The 21,332-nt window shown below is 32.6% G+C and overlaps 1 pseudogene; it reads right to left on the bottom strand.

The window, feature by feature from the left end:
- Nucleotides 1-18,267: 18,267 nt before the first annotated feature.
- Nucleotides 18,268-18,790, bottom strand: LOC149551341 (uncharacterized; annotated as a pseudogene).
- Nucleotides 18,791-21,332: the final 2,542 nt, after the last annotated feature.

Here is a 21,332-nt window from a genome sequence, read left to right as displayed (position 1 = left end):
CTCTTTGGCTTGCTCCTTTGGCTTTTGAATGGTAGCCCTTGTAGTGGCTCTGGTTGCTAGAGTTGTAAGCTTTGTTATACTAGGCTATGCAATCTTCTTTGCCTTAGGTTGTGCAACTAGTTGTGTCTTGGATTTTCTCTTCTTTGCTCATGGTTTTACTGGTGCTTCCTCGGCATCATCTCCCTCAACACCTTCTTCTTCCTGATCCTCACCCATTCCTTAGGTCAAGGCAAGAGGTTCTTGACTTTGTTCCTCTTCTTCTTCTTCATCATCATCTTCTCCATCATTGTCTTCTCCAAACTTGGCTTTGAGTTTCTTCACCATTTTGTCTTTCTTCTTCAAGGTTGATGCTATTTTTTAGTTCCATCTTAACCTTTGATTTAACAACATCATAGTTGCCAAAAACTTTAGTAGTTTTATCAACTTCTTCAACAAGAAGTGCAGTGATAGCAGCTGAAGCGTCATCAATGTTTATTTCATAACTTAGAGGCCTTAACCATCTCGCTCTAGGTACTGCAACCTGGATGAAGGTGTAATCAATATCCACAAGAAAGAAGATATCATTGTAATATTTCTCCATTAGGGAAACATGAATTCTCAACCTCTATTTCATAGATTGCTTCAAATCTTCAAAATAACTAGTCATTACTGACTCAATATTCTCTCCCATTTGTTCAATATACTCATTTATTTGCATAGCAACTGACCTATTGGTTTTCCATCCTACTCTAGCAAAATATGGGAATTCATTTTGAACATAGAAAAATATGCATATTAGTATGGAACCAAACTTACATTGAGCAATTTTATATTTCTTAATTGCTCCTAGGTTCTCCATTATTTGTTGCAACTGTAGTTCTGCAAGATCATAAGTATGATCTTTCTTGACTATCTTATAGCCTACATCAATTGTTATACATGGAAAACTATTCAGTTGGCTTGACTGATAAAATTTGTGTGATATGACCCTCATTGCAAATTCTAGAAGTGGATCTTTGATAGTGTCAATAGTCATTCCTCTCTTGTTCCACTCCGCTCATGTATTTCACTCTATCACCTCTTTTAAATTGCTCCTCAAAGTCTTAGGTTGATCTAGGGTTGGGTATCCACTAACCCTATCTACAATCCTCTTTGAAAGTTTGATGGGTCAACTTTTCAGCCATAGACAACCATCATGTATTCTTCTTAGAAAAATCTTGATCCACCTAGTTTTGAAGATAGTTGGAAAATCTAGGGCACGGGTTAAGCCATTCCTCTGTACAATTTTGAATTCCTCCATCAACACTTCATTTCCACATAACCTATCATATGCTTGTCTAAAATCCATATCTCCAATCCCTTCTACTTTCCAATTATAACACTTCCTCACATCTTGAACCATAACAACCTTAGATGGAATGACTAATAACGCACCTATTGGATCATTCTTGTATGCAACTTCTGGTATGGCTCTAAAATCTGGTTGTTTGACCTCATTGCTAACTAATTGAACTTCAAATGGTTCCTTATCCTTTGGATTCTTAGATATCAAGGCCATTATGCAAGCTAGGGTTTTACAAATATAAAATTGCATAGCTCAATAGGTGAAGAATACCTTTGGAATTGATGAACTGACACTTGATCTTCACAATAATCTATGCAAAATGATTTGTTCTTGCTTTTCTCTATGTTCAAAATGATGAAAAATATGTAGAATTTTCCCTTATACCCTTTAAAAATATAGCATTTATTGCATGGTACATGTACAGTTGTAAAATCAACTCTAATGCAATTTTTGTTTCACTCAGCATCCATTGGTTTTCCTATCACTTGGTGGATATAAGAATTACCCTTACTCAACTTCTATAGGGATTTCCTTCACTCGGTAGCTACTACTAACTTGGCCTCAACTGGCTTTCGCTGATAGCTTGGCACATATTAGTGCTTTACTTACCAATTGAAGAGGACTTTTTACACTCCGCATTAAGATGAAAACTTAAAGATTTAAACATAGAATTTACTTATTATCTTGCATCTTCTTTCATGCTAATACATCCTTTTTAGTACTAAATTCTTTTAGAACTTATGTATGATAAAGCATAAATATTAGTCCCACATAACTCTTTTTGCTTAGTTTGATGAGATGTGATCACTTGACCTATTAGGTGAAGTGATCCCTGCATTTGATGTGCTACATCCATCTTTCTTCCTCCATGTTTTTTTCATCTCTCCTCTGATGTTTTCAACATCTACCTTGTCTTCTCCTTTGTTGAACTCTAAGTTAGATGCCTTTTTCCTTGTTGCGCAATGCTTGCTGATATGACCAGTCTTCTAATAGCTAAAGCATGTAGTTTGACTCAACCATCTGTTGTAGTTACCATTGAAGTGTGTTCTTATATAATTCTTAGGGATATGTCCATACTATTGACAATAGTGATAGTTATGTCTTGTATTGTAATCCTAGTTATAGGAGTTTTTGTAGCTTCTTCTCTTTGTTGACTTGTTTGATGACCATGTGGACTTGGATCTACATGGCTCTATGTCCAAACTTTTGACAATTGTAGTATTGTCCCTCAAATTTTGGTGCATGCATGGTTCTGGTTCTACATTCATGTGCTTGATGACCTTTTTTGTTGTACTTGTGACAATGAGTCATGTTCTTTGGCTTAGCATTCTGACTTAGCATTCTGACTAGCATTCTTGCTCCTACAAACATTAGTTGTATGCCCTTTCTTAACACAATGATGACAAGTAGGATTAGAATTATTACCTTTATTATTTCTTACCTTAGCAGCTTTGGATGATTCTCCTTCTTTAGTGCTTGTGTAGCCCAATCCTGATGTGTCTTTATTGGATCTAGGGGATTTCACTAGTTTCTCAAAGTACTTGATGGCTTTATTTGGCTTGTTGAAACTTTCGGCAAACTAATTTTCTCTTTTCAGGTCATTTCGCAGTTGTTCATTCTACAACTTTAGTGTATTTATTTCAATGTCTTTGACATTCAACTCATGATGAGCATTCATCATTTGGCTTAGGGTGTCCAATTCCATGTTTGAGATCCTGGACAACTCCATTGAGTTCTCTTCCAATCTGTTTTCCAAAATTCTTTTGTCTTCTTCAATCATGGCCTTGTCTTCTATAGCTTTCTTCTTTTGTTTAGTCACCTCACATAGTAGTATAGCTTGCGATTCTTTTTCCAACTTGAGCTTTTTTATCTCCTCAGCTTGTGCTCTATTCTTTTCCATGAGATCTACAATTGCTGAATTGAATTCATAGGAGTTACCATCTGAAAATAAATTTGTAGTGTCAATCTCTTTGTATTGAGTGTCATTTTCTGCCATAGCAATCTCTTTCCTTCTCTTCAGTGAACTTCTCAAGGCATCTCTGGCTTCATTTAGTTGTTTTAGTAAGAGATTTATTTCAATCTCCTAATTGTCAATGGTCTTTCCTAACTTGTAAACCTCCATTTCAACATCTTTTCTCCAAGTTGTAAGGCTTCTCCTGATGAGAACTTAGCTCTGATACCAATTGTTGGAAATGCAAATGGGAAATGTATACTTCTAAGAGGGGGGTTGGGGGGAGGGGAGGGGGTAAATAAAAAGTACTAATCTTTAACCAAAAACACTTTTAACTTTTAAAATGATGCATGCATAAACATATTGAAATAACATGTAAAGTAAATGCATCCACATAAACACTTGACACTAGATATGATTACCCAGAAACCCTCCAATGAGAAGGTAAAATTCGGGGGGGATGACACCCAAAATTATTCACTACTGTAGCAATAAAGTTCACCTATTAAGGTTACATCATTTGACCATTCTCATGATCTTCCCTATGAAAGGCTTGCCCTGTTAAAAGCTTACAAAGGATTGTTAGATCCCACCCTATTAAAGGATTTTAACACCCTATTAATAGTATACCTAGCTAAAGGACTTTAGAACACTCACTTGGAAAGTCACCCTATTAAAGGATTTTACAATGACTATTAAATCAACCTTAGTTCAAAGGATTTTTCCTTATTAATACAGTTGTTAGAAAGTAACAATAGAATGTTCGATCTGATACACCTACAACTTTGACTTACTAGTTTTAGATTGCAATTTTGTTCATCTTGATCCTCTTTGATCTGTTGTAGTAATGTTGTATAGTTCTGCAAACTGATTCTACAAATTGATTCTATATTTCTTTCACACTTCTAAGTCACCTTGAATGTATACTGATCAATTCACCCCTTTTAGTTCCTTCAAATCTTCACTAGCATCACCTTCTTGCATACACATTCACTCATACTCACACTGAGTTATGGGGCTTCATCTCCCTTTAAAAAGAGTTTGGTGGCTTAGGGTTAGGTATGAATCTACAATTGAGATTCATTCATTTTTCTTTCTCAATTCTTTCCATTTTTCTAATCAGTTGCATGTTGATCGCATAGGAAATCAAAATAGATTCAATTTTATCTTCAAAGTTTTGAGATCTATCCATAAGTTGACTCAAAAATGGTTTACATGGTTGTTTGTGCCATTACAAACAACTAGGTCCATTCTGTGTTACTTGACACTTGATAATACTAATGCTTAGAACTTACTATAATTCTATATTGCTTAGCACTTGAACTTGCTCAGCATCAACTGTTCACTCGGCACTTGAATTGCTTGGCACATGAGTGACTTGACACTCATTGCAAGTCGACATCTATACATATTATACTCAGCATGTGTTACTGACTTAGCATGAACTTAGTAAAAATATTAAGTGTATTGACACTCAATTATCAAAACCAATATGAGATCAACATTTTTTGTTTCACCCCTTGGAGGACCACAATTCAGATTTGGAGTATCGCAACTATTGGGCTCATGTCTAGACCCAAAGCAGACCTCACCATTGCATCTAGAGCATTGAATTGATGAATTTTGAATATAAATTTTCCTACCGAAGGCCATAGTCAAATTTGAGACAAATTTTTTGCAAACCAAAACCTGAACACCTGATTTGTAGAATTGGTATGATCTTTTCAGATCTATGCAATTGATTTTCAGATCTGTAATCAGATATTAACATCATATTCAGAAGGTCAAAAAAACCCCAAATTGACTTTTATTTCATCAAAATTGGACATCTAAGATGAAATCTAGAGTCAATTGATTTTTGGACATGCAATGGTAGCAATTCAGGAAAAATAATTATAGAAGTGATTTTGAAATAGCAATATCTCCCTGATACGAATTCCTTTTTTTGAGCATTTTTTTTTTGTTTTGGGGTAGAATTTCATGATCTACACATTGGTGTAGGTTGTTTGAGATCTTTGTTCTTGAATTTTTCTTCAACTCACAAATTTTGATTTTTGTAACTTCAAAGGCTTAGTTCAAACTCATCTGGACACATATTCAAGTGCTTTTTTTTAGAGTGCATTATATTTTGTCTATTTTCTAGATGTGGTATTAGTTTGGAGTAATTCTAAGTAGAAATAGTACTATTAGAATTTGGTCTTATTTTGTCCTATTGGCACTTGTAATTAATTAGATCCTTGAGAGATCTTGTGTCTTATCTTGTTGAGTAAAATATAGCTTCATATTTATTGTTGTAACCAGCAAAATCAAAAGTCCACTTTTTTCCCTAAATTGACAAGTGGCCTATTGTAATTGTACTAAGTATAAAGTGCTAAATCATACATTAGGGGGGTTTTCTTGATTGTTTTTTCCTTTTGGGGGGTGAATACATTTATTGATCTCTTGGAGTTTTGTTTCACATGTTAGTTTGGTATAAGAACGAGGTTGACAAAGAGGAATGATCACAAATGGAGTTCTTTAATCATTGATTATCTAAGAGAGCATAAGGATGTATTTCCTTTTCTATGTTCCAAAGAACTACCCTCTTAAACTCATCTGACACCTATTCACATAATTGTGTCAGTCATTTTTTCTAGTATTAGTATGGATTTTTTTTTTTTGTCCTTAGAAAGGCAAGCAATTCCTGTGATATTTGGATGGCTCTTTGAAAAGCATATGGAGATCCAACAACTCCTCCATTTCCAGAGGAAATTTTATCTCTGGTCACTCTAGTTATAGTACCTTCAACTCTAGATGCGATCACACATCCTAATGCTCCTATTTCTTCTAATGATCTAGTTCCAGCCACATATACTCTTAATTTAGTATAGCAAGAAACACCATGTCTTCCTATTTTAGCTTCATGGGATGACTTCCTTCTAGACATTGCAGGCTTGTTTGTGGAATCTTACATTGAAGATGTGGGAGACATCATTGATGACATCCATCTTCTCTTTGTTGAGGAGACTTCTTCTTCACTTGTTGCAAGGGAACACTCTGACCCTCAACCACTTGATCTTTCTTTCAAGACTAACATGATTGTGGATACTTCTTTACAACAGATAGAGAAGGACTCTTTTATTTTAGAGGGGACATCTCATTCTTTAGAGATTGTATTCCAATTTCCTCAAACATCATTATCTTCTAAGGATTCTTCCTACTAGTTGGGGAGCATTCTATACAACACCTATGGCACTGCTTCTTCCTACAAGGAGGAACTTCATTTAGCTTTCATGGTGCAGCTTCTTCAGTCATTAAGGAGCATCTTTCTTGGGTGTGCATTCATCATTGAGGGAAGGCTACATTTCTTATCTTCCCATATCTTCCTATTAGGATGCTTCATTGTCTTTGGAGGTTGATTCACTTTCATACATGGACATGCTACCTTGTTTGCCACCTTCTTTTTGGCATCCACCATATTGGTTCATGGAATCTACATTCATTAAGGACTTGTCAACATATGAGTAGACTTTAGAGGCAATATCTAAACCATACTACATCTGGATCCCTCTTCCATCTTCCTATCCACAATGGGAAGCATACTTTCACCTATACTTGGTGTATCTTGTTCCTAAAGGGATAAATGTTGTTTTTCAACATTGGATTTTCTTTTATCTTCAAGCACTCATCATTATGAGATCCTTCACTAAGGGGGGGATTTCATGGAGGGATTCTCTATTGTATATGCATGATGTTGTTAGTGTAAATAATTAATTATTATTACACTTTACTTAAGTTTAATTAGGTTAATGCATTATTTTATTTTTTTATGAGTTAGATACCTAGGAGTATGTGTACTCATATGAGTTGTCATGTTGACAACATAAGAGTTAGCAACTCTATTTTAGCACATGGTGTCTACAACACTGGATTTTGCATAATCAACTGAATTGTCATATAGACAACATAGTTGTTCATAATCTAATTAAGAAAATGATGTCTACAACATCTTTTTACATGACACACCTATGTAAGCTTATCACTTTGCTAACTCCTAGTCATTCTAGAGGCCTTTATATATAGGCACTTCTAGTGTACATGTACAACATCAATTATTGAATGATTTGATATCCAAAGATACAATATTCATTCTCATATTGTTATGATCATACATTATTTGGTCCATATTGTTCTAGTCTTGTACTTCTTTATCTTAGTGTCATTTTTCCCTAGAGTAAATTCTTCATGGTATTAGAGCTATACCAAATTCTTATGCTTGTCAAAAAAAGATCATAAATCAATCCTTAAGTCAGCTTTAAACCAATTTACATAGTAGTTTGTGCCATTATAGACAGCTATGTCAAAACTACATTACTCAAGATTTGAAGTCCTTGATGCTTAGTACTAACTGTGACTTCAATGTTGTCACTCAACATCTGAATGACTCGACATGCACTGCTTGCTCAACACCTGAATCACTCAACACATACTATTTTCTTGGAACTTGAATGACTCAGTACATGAGTGGCTCAACACATATTGCTCACTCAATAGACTCTAACTTATATGTTGTGCTTGGCATATGTTACTTTTTTTACATGAACTAAGTAAATGACTTAAGTGTATAGACTCTCACTTTTCAAAACCAATTTGAGATTAATGGAGTTTTCTATTTGTTCTCATGAGAGATGGGTTCATGTGAATCACTACTCATAAAACATGAGTCAATGAGTTTGACTCAAAAACTAGATAGTTAAATCTTGATAGCAATATAACAATAGTGACAATTAGTTTAGTAAACATCTATGGCATCGTTCATTAGATTTTGGTCTTTGAGGACTTAATATATGAATTTAAATGTGTTAAATATATTATTTGAATAGACTTCAATTATATAATAGGTATTTTAAAAAAAAATTGTTATATTTTAGTTTTATTCTTGATTTTAACTAGAAGGTCTATAATTAAGTAACCATTTAAAAAATAGAGAAAAATTCCTTCTATTTCATTGTATAGTAGTGTCCACCAAAGATTATGATTGACCGTAGTTTATGTAAAGGTGAGATCACCAAGAAGTTTAGAAGTTTTCATATGCACCATTGTCAATATGAGTTTATTTCATCTATCGCTTGCAAAACTCATTTAAAAAATAAACACCAAGCTCATCAAATGTTTTTCCATGTATAAGAAGAGAAGGCATAACACTTGGTCAAACTTGCAATCTCATTATCACAATTATACTCAATATTTTAAAATTCAATCTCCTCTTCACTTGAAATAAAATTTACATGTTGACCTTGTGCCTCACCTTCACTAATATTTAAAATGCCTTGTCTCCTCTTCCTATGGTTTTCCTTATCTCTTTGACTACATGTTTTCATTTTATCTTTTGTAAAATATATCTTTCATTTGTGCTTTCATCTATCTGATAGTGGATATATAGAAAAGGAGCCAACATTTTTACTCTTAACATTACATGTGTAATGAATGTCATATCTAATATGTTACATATGCATTAAATTATATAATTCATTACATATGTAATGCATTGTATGGAATAAAGTGAGTGAGTGAGTGAGTGAGTGAGTGAGTGTGTGTGTGTGTGTGTGTGTGTGTGTGTGTGTGTGTGTGTGTGTGTGTGTGTGTGTGTGTGTGTGTGTGTGAGAGAGAGAGAGAGAGAGAGAGAAGGTGAAATAGAGAGAAGAATATAAAGAAAAGAAGAGATAGAGAATATGACAAGAGACAAATGTACAAAGAGAGAGAGAGAGAGAGAGAGAGAGAGAGAGAGAGAGAGAGAGAGAGAGAGAGAGATTTTCTTGCTCCATGTGGACTATAGTTGTTTTATAGGTATCTCCATTAGATTGTTCCTCCTTCAAAAATCCTTGAAATTAGTGTTATTGACCTAGCCCAAATAGACCTCCAATCTTATCTAATGAATAAAAAACTATTGTGAAAACCCTCCGATGAGAATTTGTGGTATTTCATTATTTAAGATGAAATTGTCTATCTCTATCTTGACTTCTCTCTTCTATATGTATTAGACCACAAATATTGACTAAGATGAATTTTACCTTTTAGTTTATACTTTGAATTCATCCAGCCATCCATGATATTCTTATTTCTAGAAAATTGAAGGCTACTAAACCTCTCCCCCAAATGATACCCAAATGTAATGATACATCATTAGCATGAGTTGGTTATCCATTTCAGTTGCCTAACTTCCTTGTGTATGTCTATTTAAGTCTTCATTACTCAATTTGGTCTCTTATATTTATACTATATCAACATTAATCATAGAAAAATATTTCTTGACCAAGTATTGTTTGTTCCAAAGTTACTCAAGCCCCTAACAATATTGTATATTTTTATACTTATACTATCCCATATTTCAATATCAATTCTTGCAAAAAAGTTCATCATCTTTTTTCCCCTAAATTCTTCCCATGTGTCTAGAACTTTGAGGCCTTATATAGATCATCTTCCACTCCTTTGTTAGCTTATAAGTCCTCCAACTCCATTTTTTTTGGAATTGATCTCTTTTTTTCTTCAATATCCTTATCATCATATCCTTGCACATTGAATGTTATTTAGTTGTGCACTCTTTTATGGCTAGAATCTTATTTTCTTCCTTATTGGCATGTCCTTAGAATGCATCTTATCAACATCTAGTTTATCAAGTGAATATAAATCTTGAGAAAAGATTTCTACTGATAGCATATTTGGTATAGAAGAAAAAAATCCACCTCAACTACTTTGTTAATGCATCCACATTGTTAAAAATATTATTAACATCCATTTTGCACTCTTTCTCAACCCATCATAATCAAACCTAGTTTGTGAGTATTATTGTTAGGATTCAAATATGAACTAGGGTTATTGTGAACTTCTAGATTTTGGGTCCTTTTTTGTAGTGTTTTAGATCCAATAGGTTCAACAAAGGGAATATCAACTATTTTTTCTAGCATTTTGTGCAACTTGCAACATATCCTATATCATGGTATGCATCTTCATCCTTTCCTATCAGCCTTAAGACCTTCTATAACTATGATGCCCTTTTTATTTATATATCTAGATTATCAATGAATCTAACTTGGTCTCCAAGCCTATTGAAACCTTCTTTTCTTTCAATCTACCTTAACGTTTCCTTTATCTTTTCCATGTTTTTTCCATTCCATTATGCAACAAATAAAGTAGGGATTTTAATCCAATATGAGAATGATTAGGGTATCTATGTTTTAGGGTTAAAGTTTGGTTCTCAATTTAAAGAAGTAAAAACCTTCAAAAATTAGAGATTATGAATATAGAATTTTCTTCAATTCTAACTTCTAACACATACAATCTAATAGGAAAAAAATAGCTACTTAAAATAGAAAGAATGCACATACATGTCCTTCAAACAACTTTGAAATGTAATCACAGATCTAGTCCCTTGGTGCCTCTTCTCCCATCCACTTGACCAAGATTACACAAGCTTCCATATGCTTCCATGCTCCCAATGTAGTTTTGAATAGGTGGTGGTGACTTTTACTATTTTTTTGCCTAACCTGAATGAGTATGTGAAGCCTCTCCCACCTTGGTGTTAAAGGTTCAAGTCTTCGAACCAAATCTTCTCTTCTTTCCATTCTTCCTAAACCTTTCATTTCCATTTATTTTCTTCATTCATGGATGAAATAATAAGATACCCCATTTGGGGGCTCTTAATGAAATCATATTTTCTCCAAAAGCCACCCTTGAAGATTGATTCTCTTGACATTAGGGAAATGAATATTCGCCCTTTTATTTGTGTATGTTTTCTTTGACTGCTCAACTTCAAAACACATATTATCTAATATTTAATTTTTTTAAATTTTAAATTGATCCCTAATAAAAAATTATTCCATAGCATTTATTATAATAACAAATTTGAACTGAATAGTTTTTTTTTTTTTAATTTTATTTTATGGTTTATATATTTATAAAGGATAAATTTTAAAGCATTACTCTTGATTCTAATTATATCTGGTAGAATGTAATCTTCTAAAAAAATATTTGATATAATTTTTCATGTTTTAATTTAAAACTAGGAGTTTAAGTGTTAAATTGAGGTTAATTTATTTCATCATTTTAAATGTATTCAAAAAATAAGATGTACTTATGTGTTTATGGTCTATATGTACCAAACATACAAGATTTAAATATCTACATAAAAAGTTGAGTTGCATTGTAATAATTTATGTTTTTGTGCATGTGAAATGATAAAATGTTGAATGTCTTTAAGTTTTAAAACATATAACATATTGCACAAATGTGTTGAGTTGGCTCATAATGAGTTTAAGTTGGCATCCCCATTGAATTGTATTCAAAACATTTTGTAATTGTTTGTTTCTAAAGATTTATTATAAGGATGTGGTACCATAAATTTTGTTATCATTGCATATAATTTATTTCTCGATTTTTTAAATGTCAACTAATAAAATATTGAATGACTTTAAATAGTAAGACATATGACATATTGCAAATGCATTAAGTTGGTTCATAATGTAGTAAGTTTGTGTTAGTTTCTTAAGATTTTTTATAAAAAGGTGGTCTATAAATCTTTTATCTAGTCAAAGATTGATTAAAAATATTTATTAAATTGTATGTCTTGTAAGATTTTTATATAGAGGTGCTTCCAAATTTTGTTGTAACCATAAGTTTTACTCCCATCATTTTTTTGTATTCTATTTTATGATTGATATATTTATGAATAAAAAACTTTAAAATTTATTTTTGATTCTAGTAATAAATAGTAGTATGCAATCTTCTAAACCTTTTTTGACATAATATTTGATGCTCCAAGTCAAGAGAATTAGATATTTGTGAGTATTAATTTTTTTAAAATTTATTTTATGATTTCAAATATATTAGAAAGATAATATGTACAATCTTTTAAATGATCTATGTGTATAAACAATATGATATTTTGTTATCTTTATAAACAATTAAATTATATTTTAAGTAAAAATAACAATGTCAATAGACAATACATCAAGTGTCTTAAATAAAAAAATTAAAATACCATAAAAAGATGTAAGCCATATTTAAAAATATATCACTTATTAACCTACGTAAAAAGATTAATAATAATAGAAAGAAGAAACAACAACGCTCTTATTAGAATTATAATATGTACTTACAAATTTTGCATCTTTCTTTTGAACCTATAAAAATTTCGCATGTGAAGTATTTGTTCGCTTGACTAGGTATACATAATTTCTTGGTGTACAAGCCAAGATATTTACTTTTTATTTTTTATTTTGATAAGGTTACTATAAAATTGTTAATTAATTTTTAATTAGAGTTGTATGAAGTTACTATAAAATTATGCTTCAAAATATTTTTTAAAATTTAATATGAGGAGTTTAATATAGATTAAAAATATATTTTTTATTTTTGGGATATTGCAATGTAAAATGTTATAGTCATACATAGATATATGGTTAGGGACAAAGTTACCATTATAGTTAATGTTAACCTTAGGGATAGAATTAGGGTTAGGGTTAGCATTAGGGTTAGGGTTGGAGTTAGGGTTAGGGTTTGAGCTATGGTTAAGGTTAGGGATAGAGTTATGGTTATGGTTATTGTTAGAGTTATGGTTAAGGTTTAGATTAGAGTTTATGTTCATGGTTAAGGTTAGGGTTAGAGTTATGGTTATGGTTATGATTAGGGTTAGTGTTAGGGTTATAGTATGGCTAAGGTTAGGGTTAGGGTTAAGGTTTGAGTCAAGGTTAAGGTTAGAGTTTAAAGGGTCAGGGTTTGAGTTAGGATCAAAATTAAAGTTAGAGTCCAATTATGGTAGAGTCAAATCCAAAGTTAGAGTTATGTTCATGGTTAAGGCTAGGGTTAGACTTATGCTTATAGTTAGGGTTAGGGATAGGGTTAGAATCCAATTATGGTAGGGTTAGAATTAGGGTTAGAGTTAGGGGTAGAGTTATGCTTATGGTTAATGTTAGATTTATAGTAATGCTCATGTTTAAGGTTAGGGTTAGAGTCATCATTATGGTTATGGTTAGGGTTATAGTGGGGATAGGGTTAGGGTTAGGGTTTGAGTCAAATATATCTTTTAATTTAATATAAGGAATTTAATTTAGATAATTTTTTTTTTTTTGGGATATTGTAATGTAAAATGTTATAGTCATACGTAGATATATGGTTAGGGACAAAGTTAGGGTAAGGGTTTGAGCTAGGGTTAAGGTTAGGGTTAGGGTTCAATTCTAATTATGGTAGAGTTAGATTTATGGTTAGAGTTAGGGGTAGGGTTAAGGTTAGTGTTAGGATTAGAATTAGGGTTAAGATGAGGATTAGAGTTAGGGTTAGGGTTAGGGTTAGAGTTATAGATAGGGTTAGGGTAAGGTTTTGGGTTAGGGTTAGGGCTAGGGTCAGGTTTAGGGTTAGAGTATGAGTTAGGGTTAGAGTTTGAGTTAGGGTTAGGGTTATAGTTTGAGTTAGGGGTAGACAGAGCATTATCATTTGGGTTAGGATTAGGGTTAGGTTTAGGGTTTGAGTTTGAGTTATGGTTAGAGTTAGGGTTAGAGCTAGAGCTAGAGTTAGAGTTAGGATTAGAATTAGGGTTAGGTTTAGGGTTTGAGTTACCAATAGAGTTAATTTTACAGTTGGGTTAATGTTAGAGTTAGGTTTAGGGTTAGAGTTTTGAGTCAGGGTTAAGGTTAGAGTTAGGGTTAGGGTTAAAATTAAAATCCAATTATGGTAGAGTTAGATTTACAGTTAGAGTTATGGGTAGGGGTAGGGTTACACTTACAGTTACGGTTTGAGTTAGATTTAGGGTTAGGGTTAGGGTTAGGGTTAGATTTATATTTAGAGTTAGGGTTATATATAGAGAGAGAGTTATATCAATGTTAAGGTTAGGGTAAGGGGATTGAGTCAGGGTTAAGGTTAGAGTTAGGGTTAGGGTTAGGGTTTTAGTTAGGATTAAAGTTAGGGTTAGGGTTAGAGTCTAATTATGGTAGAGTTAGATTTACAACAAGAGTTAGATTTAGGGTTAGAGTTAGGGGTAGGGTTAGGGTTAGGGTTAGGGTTAGAGATAGGGGTAGACAAAGGGTTAGGCTTAGGCTTAGGCTTAGGGTTAGGGTCAAGGTTAGGGTTAGGTTTAGGGTTAGAATATGAGTTAGGGTTAGAGTTTGAGTTATAGTTAGGGCTATAGTTTGAGTTAGGGGTAGACAAAGTATTAGAATTCTAGCTAGGATTAGGGTTAGGTTTCGGGTTATGGTTATGGTTACGGTTAAGGTTAGAGTTAGGTTTAGGGTTATAGTTATAGTTAGGGTTAAAGTCCAATTATGGTAGAGTTAGATTCAGGGTTACAGTTAGTGGTAGGGATAGGGTTACAGTTATAGTTAGGGTTAGGGTTAGGGTTAGAGTTAGAGGAAGGGTTATATTTAGGAGTTTTCTTATGGTCACAGTTATAGTTAGGAGGGGAGTAAGGGTTGGGATTTTAGATTATATTTATTATTATATAAGATGCCCTATATAATAATATGTATATTCTCACGCTCATGGATAAGGTTAGGGAAAGAAGTAGGACCATGGTTATTAGTGTTACATTTAGAATTTCATTTAGGAGGGCATTGTTGGCTATTTTTTCCCCCTATTCAACCCATCACTGATGTCTGATCTGAGAGACCTTAAATGGAATAGGTTCTTTGCAGAGGGTTAACATCGCTAAAGTTGGCAGCTAACATTTTGTGTTGGCTTGATTTCTTCATTGACCAAGCTGGATCATTTTTTCTTGGTCAGGTTGATTCATGCTGTGAGATTTGATAACTCTTGTTTCTTCGCGAGCTATCTTCCCATCTTCCCAAAAGTGCAAGATGTTGCCATACATTCCCATTCTAACGTTTCTTTATACGCTAGTGTCTTCAAAACACTCTAAAGCTTAGAATTGCACAAGATGCTGCCATGCATCTCCATTCTGATGCATCATCATGCTACCTTGTTTCTTCAATTCTCTGAAGCCCAGAATTTCATCATGCTACCACGCATTGCCTTTCCAACATTTCCTCACTCCACAATTCTTTCATGAGTCTCTAAGACCCAAAATTGTGCCACATGGAGGGAGTTCGCACCTTTTGTGCTATCTGCTTCATTCGTTGGGAGGAATCTCTTTAGTACATCTTAGTCATCCACTAGAAATAAAGCCACTCTTGATCGACGAATGTGACTTAATCCTTCATTGGGAGGAGTTTCCTCATTGCATCTCAGTCATCCCTTTTGAGGGGAGAATCTACATCGACGGCTGCGACTTAATCCTTCATTGGTGAGGATTCATGATGCATCTATGCCGTCTATTTCGAGAGGAAGACCTTCATCAATGACCATCATTCATTTTTGGGGAAACCAAATTCTCCCCTGTGGTCAACCTTGCATTTTTTGTGGGAGGTTAATGCATCATGTTATCCCTTTTCGCAGTTTTCTACTAGCGACATGAAAGTCTTTCCTCTTCTTTCCACGCGTCTCCATTCTAGCGCCTCCTTACACTGCATTGTTTCTTCAATGCTCTAAAGCCCAGAATTGTGTCATGCTACCACATGTCACCTTTCTGACATTTCCTCACTCTGTAGTGCTTTCGCGAGGCTCCAAGACCCAAAATTGTGCCACGTAGCAGGGGTCCCCACCTTTCGTGCTATGGTTACAATTTAGATTTTAGGGTTATGGTTAGAATCAAGTTCAATTCTAGAGTTTATAGAATATTTAGAGTTAAGATTAGGGATTAAATATACATGAGGGTTAGCATTGGGTTGTATGATAGTTACAGTTAGGATTATAGTTAGATATATCATTTAGATTAGGTTTTAGTCAGGGTTTAATTAGACTTAAGATTAGGGTGAGGATCAAGGTGAAGTCTATATTAGGGTTCATATCATGGTAGGATTGAAACTAATGTTAGGGTTAACATTGAAATTATGATTAGGGGTAAGGTGAAGATTTATATTTGGTCATGATTGTGGTTTGTGCTAGGATTAGGGTCTAAGCTATGATTAATTTTATGATTGTACCTTTAGGGTTAGGGTTTTGTTTAAGTTTATGATTATGGTTACAACTATGGTTTATGGTTCAAGTTTAAAGTTAGGAATGTGATTAGGATCAGGGATTAGTAAATTTTTTAAGAGTTTGGTTATAGGTTTACACCATGGTTAGGACCTTGGGACTGGATTTAGAGTTTAATATCATGGTTATCCCTATAGTTAGGTTTAGGATTTTGATCAATATTCTAGAGTTTTTTTTTACATTATGGTTAAGGGTTAGGACTATAACCAATATTAGTGTGTAGGTTTTTGGTTTGGATTATGGTTTGGGCTGAGATTTTCATTATGATTAGAGTTTAGAATATCAATAGGGATATGTTTTAGTGTTATAATTATAGTTTAATGTTGGATTATAGTTAGATTGGACATCATTGTTGGGGCTAGGGCTAAGGTAGGGGTTGCTGTTAGGGTTAACTAAGGATGACAATTAGGATGGTTTATGTTTTCAAGTAGAAAAAAAAACTCATATTGATTGAAAAATAAAGAAATTATACTTCGAAAATATTTTTCTATGTCATAATAGATTCATTTATTTTAATTATTCTATTAGTTAATTAGTTGTTTGATGTTTCAAAGTAAACATGGCTTATTTTATTTAAATTTAAATAATATTATTGTTTTGAACTAAATTTAGCTTAATTATTAATGATCATATTTATATTTCTAATATTAACTCCAATTTGATCAAAGACCAAATATATTTTTGGTATTTTTGTAAACGAACTTGCATAAGACTTCCCTATTTCAAAGTTAATAAAATATCATTTCTATTGTCTTAGATTTGAGAGTAAGTATATTAAATAAGTAATAATAAATGAACATTATGATTAATATATTCCTAAAATAAAAATATATTACTTAAAAACTTGTTTACTTTAAATGAATAAAGTACTCATTTACTTGTAAATTTTAAAAATAGAAATTAATCTATATATATATATATATATAATATTTATTCTTTTTCCTACTTGTATACAAATTAATTAAAATCTAAACTTTAAACTACATAAATATTTTTAAAATATATATCCATCAATAATTAGTTTAGAATAAAGTAAAATCTAAAAATTAGACACATATAGAATCTTTTTAATTTCTAGATATATGTTTTTCTAATTTATTTCTACAAACATGCAACTGATATTTCTATTATCCATTTTCTTCCATTCTAAAAAAATCTAGATGTAAATAGAATTTTTTTAGATGCATGCAATCTTTCTAATTTTTTCTACATACATATATTAACATTTCTATTTTATATTTTGTTTTTACATTATGGTTATTTCAATCAAAATATCTAGATGTAAATAGAATTCTTTTCAAAAAATCTAGATGTATATAGAATTCTTTTAATTTTTTACATACATAAAATCTTTCTAATTTTTTTCTACATACATAAAAGAATAATTTCTATTTTCTATTTTTTATTTTCTATTTTAAAAAAAAAGCTATCTTAAAGATTGATAAAAAAATTGATTGCATATGCATTCTTTATTTTGTGCACTAAATGCATTAATTTTTTTCATTTATCTAATGGTTTTGAACGAACTTTGTCTCATCTTGGCATTGCATCTCCCAAAGATGAGTAAGCAATATCAAGATATAAAATATCAAAGTTGAGAATATTAAAATGAATGACTAAAATATCAAATGCTCAAGATGCAAGGCAAAAATAAACTGTGTTGAAGTGTATTTCATTGATGAAATGATGACTTTTATATTGAATTACTAAATTATAAAATCTACCCACCCCATTGTAAAACTTAATTGCTCTGTTTCAAACGTGATTAAATTAAAAATAGAAAATATACACAACATAGATCTGTTCTGCATAATGTAGATTTTAAAACTATGTAAAAGATTTGTTGTTATGCATAATACTATAATACATGATTAGGAGGACAAGATCATCCTCATCGCACCATCAGAGCCTTGTTATTACTGAAATAAGACTTTCAATTGAAAGCACATCCAGACGATGAAGATTTCACAAGAATGCCGCCTAAAAATTTGAATCTATTAATAATCTCCTCAAAATATTTCGGATCGCAGGGACTTGTGAGAATTCTGGTAACATAATCAAAGCCGAACTCTTCCTCCGCCATGTGCAGTAGATCTTTAAACACAGGCTGCTTCAAATAATCCACTGGAATAACAAACTGCCTCCCCTCACAATCCTCCTTTGTAGCATAAATTGCCAGGTGACCTCGCGGAACAGAATTTTTCGGCCGCCGTTTCCACTAGAGATCCTTTTTCACGGTGTAATCCGCCATGAGAGCTCGCGGAACAGAACTTTTAGATCTATGCCTTTCAATCTGCTTCTCCTCCTCCTCCTCCTAGTCGAATGAGCAGCGGTGCAGCTTAAATGAAAGCGCATTCTTGAGGCTTCCAAGCTTCTGTAACTTCTTTGTGATCTGCCTGATCTTCTCAAGGCTTTGGCTTCTCTCCATCGCTGATCTACAAAGCTCTGAGAATATTTGTGATCTACGAGGGTTTCTGTGATGGAGGAAAGGAGGAGTTAAAAAGGGGTATGAGGAGCCTTGTTTTATAACTTCTGAGAGGCTCCTCATATCCCCCCACAGACGTCTCTTCACATTCCACAAATTTGTTTCAAATTCTCCCATTCCCCACAAAAAAATAAGTATGAATGTGCATGCAAAATTATATATAACAAAAAAAAAATCATATTGAAATTTTTTCGCCCCTACTTTTTCGGGCCCTACTTTTTCGAGCCCTATTATTTCGGGCCTATTATTTCGACCTCCATTTGGCTTCCTATTATTTCGGCTAGCTATTATTTCGGGAATTCTTTTTTAATATTTAATTTGGAAGTTTGTAACCGCTCCCAATTCTTTTTTATTGATGGAGAATCTTTTTTGGCATATTCCCATGCTATGATTGTATAGAACGCCTCTTGCATAAATATGTACTTACAAATTTTGCATCTTTGTTTTGAACCTATAAAAATTTCGCATGTGAAGTATTTGTTCGCTTGACTAGGTATACATAATTTCTTGGTGTACAAGCCAAGATATTTATAAGGAGTTGCGACCACATTTCCTCCCATCAGATTGACTGAATTCGCTATCTGCAACTAATTCAAGGACGTGTATATTGACTTCAGTGTAGGTCAATTTATAACAAACATAGGGTCGTAGAGATGCACACCATTTGTCTGGATGAGTAGACAAATATAAGAAGGGTCTCAAGATATTCGAGCACAAAACCATCCGTGGCAAAGCATTTATAGAGTGTCAAATTCCTGCTCCTTCGAAGGTTCGGTTGAAATGTCTATCGAGGAAATAAGCTAGTGTTGATTATATAGTTTTCGGCACATGTAAAATAATTTGATATTTCAATTAAATTAATAAATATTTAAAAATGGTTAATCGCACTCTACATGTTGCATGGATATTTCGTATGGGATTTAGTCATTTGTCTTTGGCAACGAAAGATAATATGGATGGATGAGATATAATCACGTGTAAGAACATATAGATTATCAATTTAAACTATATTATTGGGTTTTTTCATAACCAAAAATAATAGAATTTTAAAATAATTTTGAAGTTGTCATTAAATCAACTTAATGTCATTGCAAAATTTGTTGACTTTTAAAGATTGAGTAGTAAGATTTCAAGGTGACTTATTTTGTATACTATAAGCATTATAGATAGTGCATTGCAAATGTTCTCTAGTGATTTATTAGTCACTGTAAGGCAGGGGACTAAAGTTTTCATGAGCTCTTTTTGCTCTAGATTGTTCCTTGAATATTGTGGATCTTCTATTTATCCTATAGTTATCCTATGTTCTAATTTTTTTTAGTCCTTGTCGTAAAGGTAGAAGACTAAACTTTTCAATTGCTTCCATAAGTATTAGTTGGTTGGAAATCATTATTTTTTAAATAATAACATCTAACATTATAGTTTGTAGGCTGTAATGAATCTTATTTGATGTCATTTATCTAAATTAGCTTTTATCTATTGGCTGTTTTTATTTTATCCATTAGTCTTTCTCTTTTTCTGTAGAAATATTATCTTCAATATTTGAACATGGCATCTGTCATTTTTCAAAAGAGCTACACGTCAAGAAAATTTCTTTCCATGGAATGAGGTGTAAGTTATTTGATGAATTTGTACATAAATGTAGTGAGAACTAAAAAGTTAGAATAGAAAAACTTTATAATATAATAATACAAAAAACATGTTTAACTATGTTTTTTTTTTCTTTGGTCAAAGTACAGGTTGTGTGTTTTTTTCATGGATGGTATAATTTCCTTTGTTGTGAGCAAGAACAATTTCTTCTAATTTTTTCTAGTTGTTGAAATCTCAAAATTTAGGCCTAAAAAAATTGTTAATAGATAGAAGTTTTAAATATAGTTTAATTTTTTTTGCAGGGCACAAGAAAATATTTTGCAGAGGTTGTTTTCTATAGGGTAGGATTCTCACCAAATAAAATCATTAGAAAGGGGAGTTGTGCATCATGACAGGTACAACACATGAGCCAATTATGTTGCATGAACTCCATTTGAACATAGCACAAAATTCCAATAACCACAAACAAAAGTGTGCATAGTAATATAGGGTTGGGTATTGTTGAGTCATTCACTTTCATTCCTTGTTCATTGTTTTTAATGTATTCATGTATAGTGCTTAAAACTATATGGGTGGCATCGTAAACAACCACCCCACTTTCCTAATTTCTTTTATGGAAAGATTTAAAGCATGAAGGTTATGCTTTTGTTGAACATTTTAAGAGAGGCAAACATTCTGATTGGGTGGGTAAATAAGTGTTGAAGAAATCTCAACTACTAGCATTAGTTCAAGGAAACAACCATCTTCAAGAGACGTGTTTTAGAAAATGGTCTAAGTATATGTGAGAAATGATATTTTATCCCAGGCTTGGAATACTTGAAGAAAATGACACTAACAATACCTTACATATTTCTACAGTTATTTCTGGCATGGAAATGTCTCTCTTTGTGTTGAATCTGCTTGATTTGTCTGTGTCGCATGCTAAC

The sequence above is a fragment of the Cupressus sempervirens genome, chromosome 6 (genome assembly GCF_028749045.1).
Source record: "Cupressus sempervirens isolate cs-2001-9-10 chromosome 6, ASM2874904v1, whole genome shotgun sequence".
In the NCBI taxonomy this organism is placed as follows: domain Eukaryota; kingdom Viridiplantae; phylum Streptophyta; class Pinopsida; order Cupressales; family Cupressaceae; genus Cupressus; species Cupressus sempervirens.
The sequence above is the reverse complement of the archived record's forward strand: the minus strand, read 5'-3'. Positions and strand labels throughout refer to the sequence as shown.